Source organism: Pteropus alecto, unplaced genomic scaffold (genome assembly GCF_000325575.1).
Source record: "Pteropus alecto unplaced genomic scaffold, ASM32557v1 scaffold61, whole genome shotgun sequence".
NCBI lineage: Eukaryota > Metazoa > Chordata > Mammalia > Chiroptera > Pteropodidae > Pteropus > Pteropus alecto.
Genome location: NW_006434835.1, coordinates 18,986,022 through 18,991,982, shown reverse-complemented (window position 1 = coordinate 18,991,982; position 5,961 = coordinate 18,986,022).

The window sequence follows — 5,961 nt, the reverse complement described above, 5'->3', positions numbered from 1 at the left end:
TCATCTCCAAGGTCCTTCCTATTGTGATGTCATCTTTCACACAAGGCAGTTTAAATGCACTGGGAGAAACATAAGACACACAAAGCATAAAGATGGAAATGAAAAGGTTTCCTTAATCGGGGTTCCCAGGGATGGTGCATTTCCTCCCAGTCCGCCGTTTCAACCCACATTTCTATGCCCACATTTGCGAGAACAGGACATTTGTTTGGAAAGCACTTGGGTAACTCGGAAGAAGACTGCAGGGCTGTGACCTTGTCCTCAGCATCTGTCCAGGGCCGATCCGGGACGAAAGCGGATGCCTCTCACCCACGGCTCTCGATTTCCCTTGAGTCTGCCTCCGCGGTCCTGCCGTCCTACCTGCCAGACCCCCTCCCCTGTGAGGGGATTCGGAGCTTCTCCGGAGGAAGCACGGGATGCTCAAACACGCACGGGCTTGGCTCCAAATGGAAATGGTTCCGATCCTAGCTCTGCCACTTTCTTGCCGTGTGACCTTGGGAAGTTATTTAACATCTCTGAACCTCCCTACCCTCTGTTAGGTGAAAAGACTAAATCTCTACCTCACATGGTTGTTGTAAGGATTAAGTAAAATGACATAAGTAATGTTTCCGACCACATAAATAGCAGCACCACTTTACTTAATATGAGATATTAGGTATCTTGTCCTTCAATGAGATAATCCATGTAAAACATTAGGTCAGTGCCTTGATAAGGACTCCACATCGAATAGCATCCCCCTCATCATTTTCATCACGCTGTTTCGTTTCCTTCCTTATGACCGCCAGGTGGCAGCATAGGGCCGTGGAACGGGAGCCCTCGTTCTCCAGGCTGTCGCCTCACAGATTGGTAGTGCTGGCAGGGCCTTTGGGTGACAATAACCACAGAGTTGTTGATGGAGCTCTTACCACACGAGGTGCATGGGGAGCACTTAACAAACACTTTGTAAGGATCTAAGGAGGGAGGTACAGCTACCCCCCACCCCCACTCCCTTGTACGGAGGAAGAAGAGATGGCTCGGGCGAGAGGATCTACTAATGGGCAGAGCCAGGAATCAGACCCAGTCCCCTCGCAGGCCCCCGGGCACTTGCCCGCCGGACTAGGCGGCCTCCCAGCGGGTTATGGGATCCCCACTTGGCAGACGAGAATAGTGAGGCACTAGAAGCCAGGGCCCTGAGACCCATAAGGGTTCCTTCTCCACACAGCCAGGCCTCCTGGGAGTATCCCATCAGTGAAGGCCCCACTGCAGTGAGGCTCAGCCTGGATTTTCTGGCGGCACTGAGAACCTTGGGAAAGCAAGCATCCCATTTCTCTCTGCGTCATCCAACAGGACCTCTCCTGATCCCCAAGTAATCTTTGCCATTGGAGCCACAATGATTTGTGGGAAACTTCCTCCAAATCCTGGCTAATCCTTCTTTAACTGAACTCCTTTAGCAATTGCGTTTGTGGCTGGGTGGCCTCTAATCCCTTTAGCCCCACATGTTCCTGGGAAGTCACGTGTGCAGACATGCATCCTGCTGGGGCTTCTCAGCCAGCAGGTCTGGGCTGGAGCACACCTAGGACCCCCAGCTTGTCCCACTCAGCATCGACTTCCTTTTCTCCCTCCTGTGAGTCTCACTTGACAGCAGCTGAGGAGCCTAGGCACCCCAGCCACCCCATTCCTCAGAGGATCGGCCTCGTTTAAAGTTAGGGCCTCCATTTCCTCCTCTGTAAATCGGGATAAAACTGGTCGTGCCTCATAGGGTTGCTTATGAGGATGTACTGAGGTAGGATAGTGAATGAGCTTAAACCAGAGGCTGGAGCTGGTGAGCTACGGGTAACCTAGAGTGTCTACCTGCCACCCCCAGCTCTCACTGACGAGGGAGCGGAGCCCTCCTCTCTCCTACCTCGGAAAGTATGGACCCCTGAGGGACAGCAGCTGCTCACAGAGGCTGCGAGGCGTGATGGCGAGGAGCCCGCTGCAGGCTGTGCAGGGCTGAGGCCTCCTGCATGTCGGCAGTTCCTACCGGGGAGAGGCCCAAGGACCCACAGCTCTGAGGAGGTTCGTGGAATGGAGGAGAGGTACGTGGTGGGGCCACAATCAGGTTTGGGCCTCAAGCTCCTGAGATGTGGGAATACAGGCCAGGGAGGCAGGAGGCTGGGGAAGGGCAGCATTGCATCCCAGGCAGGAACCAGCCAGCCCCAGTCAGCAGGCAGGGTGGTCCCAGGCAGCACCCAAGCAGGGGGAGGCACTGTAGGCGGCAGCTCCAAGAACCACGATCAAGTGTCTAATCTTTAGTCACAGTTTTGTAATCCACAAATCAGCAGGTCCCCTGCCCCTAAGGAGATAAGGTTGACTTAAACTCCTCATAGGAGATTCATGCTCACACCCTGACCTCCCGCCTCTGAGCTTCATCTCTGCTCTGGGCTCACAGCTGCTCCCTTATCTCCTTCCAGGTGTTGGTCTCATCGTGGAATCCTGTTTCCCTATGTCCATGCTACACTGAACAACAAAACTAGAAACTAAACTCCCTCACACTTCAGGGTAGAGGGTCCAAGGCTTTTCCTGGGGGTCACGCTCTGCTTAGCACATAGCACTGGAGCAAAGCCAGCAAGGAGCTGCCTGCTCCCAGAGAGACCCCTGCCCACCCTGCTCCAGCTAATGCAGAGGTTAGCTTCTGCCATGGCCCAGAGGCCGGAACCCGACCCAGTGTGTCCAAGCAGCTTGTGCATTAGATACTGGTTTCACATTCCTCAGAAGTGTGTCTTACTGACAGCATCTGAAAGCTTACTCTGCTCTCAGCCTGGAAGTCCTCACCACTCTGTTCACTCTATTTCCTCCAAGGAGCCTGGCATATAAGGAGGCAAGAAATACAATTAGGGTTCTTTATTTCTATGACTCAAAAATACGTGGCATTCAGTCAATAATGTTCTAACTTTTTTTTTTTAATGTAACAGAAACATTTTGCTCATCATCGAGCTTTATGTAGGAACCCCAATACATAAAAAACACTCAAAACAACTGCTTGACTAAATCTAGAGGAGGCAGAGGGAATGAGAGCTCTTAATCCACGGCTCAGCCTCTACCACCCCCCACCCCCCTCGCCCTATCCCACCCCCACCCCCAGCTCACAGGGATGTAAGGCACCCTGGGTCCTGGGGAACAGAAAGGGAAATTAAATGTCTCTCTAACCAGTATAAGGCCATTCAGCTTAACTCTTAGTAAGACAAATGCAAATTAAAACAGCACTGAGATACTGCTTTTACTCCATTAGATTGGCAAAGATCCCAAAAGTTGGGAATGCTGTTAGAAACAGGCACTCTTATGCAGTGCAGGTGAAAAACTGAATAGATACCACACCTGTAGAGGGCCATTTGGCAATATCTGTAATACAAATACAGCATCCTGAGACCCAGAAATTCCATGAGCAGGAATTTATGCTACGGCTCATCTCTGTATATGAGGGAAATGACCTTACAGCATGGCTTATCAACAGTGTGAAAGGCAGGAAACAAACTCAGTGTCCATCAGTGGGGAGGGCTTAGCTAAATGGGATACCCATACAACAGAATATTCCAGATCCACTAAAATGAGAAAACTCTGTATTGATCAGAAAAAGATCTCCCAAACACGTGTTAAACGGAAACCATTTTCACAGCCAAAAGCTTTTCTAAAAGGAGGTTTATTGAGCTGAGTGCTGGCCAGAAAAGAACCAGGTCCTGGGGCGTGCAGGCTGAACCACCAGCAACATGTCTGCTGTCCTGGAGTTAACGCGCACTTTTCTGTGTTATGTTTGGGGGAAGACAGGTGTAATGTGTTTTGAAAGAATTTACATTGGCTGCAGATAAGGGGGCTGGAAAGGGTCAAGTGGGGCCAGTTCTATGACAGGTGCACAGTCTGTAAGGAAGAAATATTTACTACTTTTGGTTGAATCCAGGCAATAGTCCTGAACATCCATGCATGTGTGAGATGCAGTGGGGTCTGCTGGTTGATTCGAAGCTCCAGTGTACATTCAAGACTATGAGCAGTCGATGGTTAGTCGGCCCCCAGCCACTAGCTGGTTAACTATTCCTTTCTCTTCCTCTCACTCTCTGGCCTGCTATAATTTAATTTAGAACATCTGAGAATTTTTCTCTTGTCACACATATTGCTAGATGGGAAAAAGGAGAGTAATAGGACAATGTGCAAAGTATGCTGCCACTTGTGTGAAAATAAGTGGGCAAAGAACACAGAGGTATTTTCCTGTAAGTGCCTAAAATACTTCTGAAAGGGTAAATAGAAACTTGCAATGCTGGCTTTCTGTAGAGAGAATGAGGTGGGGGGGAAGGGGGGATGGGGGGAAGACTTTTTATTGTATATCCCTTTGATTTTGAACCAGGTGATAGTATATCCTGTTCCAAACTTAAAAGTGTATATATCCATAAGAGCAAAGAACAAAAAGAATACCGTTACATGAGATAAAAACTAAGACTTGTCTTAGTCTCTTGCTTTAAGTGTGCAGAGTGATTTGTACTCTCAAAGAATCCAAAATCAATGAGGTAAAAGGGATCAAATATATAGTGACAGAAAGACATCTAACCACGAGAAGGGAACATACAATGCAATATATATATATATGTACACAACTGAAATTTACTGGATTCCATAACCAATGTCACCACAAAAAAAAATTAAAAATTTTTTAAAAATCCAAAATCAAGACATAAAACCTATTTTTGAAGATTTTCTAACGTTGCTCAATAAATAAGCTTGTGGACTTCCAAACTCAAACGACTGTAGGACTTCTGGCTCCTGCTTATGGTATAGAACTCTACAAAGTTGCATTGCTGTCACTCTTATAAAAAAAAAAAAAGTCAAATCTACAAAATGACACCTTTTCTTGAACTCATCACAAAACATATCGAAGGAAATAAAGCAAGCCGAAATCTAAGGAAAAACGGGCACTTCCAAGGAAAGATGGGACACAGACACTTGCTTTCCTGTTGTAGAGAGTGGACACCATGCAAGCTGGAAAGAGGAACCCAGCCAAACTTTAACGAGTTGCTAAAGGCCGAGTGCGGGGCAGGGGGTCTTGCATGGGTGTGTAGACCTCTTGGGAGATGCACAGCCTCTTGCATTCTCTTCCCCATGGACCACACTGGATGACCACAGGAAAGACTGGGGGAGGAGGAGAGACCTGAGAAAAACCTCTCTCGGTTCATGTCTTCGGGAGGAGGGGACCCGCACTTAAGGAAATGCGTGAAGTTCCATGTGGATCCTTCTCTCTATATCCCTTTTTTCTCTATGAAAAAAATGTAAATTTTAGGGGAAGGGCAGCAAACTGTGTTGTCCTTAGGGCACCCAAGAATATCTGTTTCATCTGGGACAAAGGAAGAGCAAACCCTCTATCCGTGGCGGAGGGGCGAAAACCCATCCAGACCAGTAAGTCTCCTGCAGATGGGCGGGGAGGGGCAGGATCACTGAACTGTAGGGACACAGCACCTGCCTGAGAGGGCAGCTGAAGCAGAACAGCAGAGAATGCCTCTGACCCCCACCCCATCCCCAACCCCAGGCTGCAAGTGTTGATCGACACAGCAATCTACTGCTGGGGGAAGGATCAACGGCATGAAGATACATTTTTTTCTAAGATCTCAGTTTACCCCAAATGGATCTATACATTTAGTGCAACTCTGATAAAACTCTGCAAAAGATATAATAGAAATTGAGGAGCTAATGGTAACATATATATGGAAAGGCAAAGAAACTTGAATAGCCAAACCAGTTTTTTCTCATTCAACAAATATTTATTTTGCCCGCTTTGCTTGACCCTTTATGCCTGCTCACTCTTTCTTTGTTGTCTTTGCCCTCTCCCTCTCCTTCTCCTCCCCATCTCTATCTCTATCTATCTTTATCTCTAGCTCTATCTCATCTCTCTCTATCTCTCTATATCTCATATATATATATGAGATTATATATGTATATGAGAATATATATACATGAGATTATATA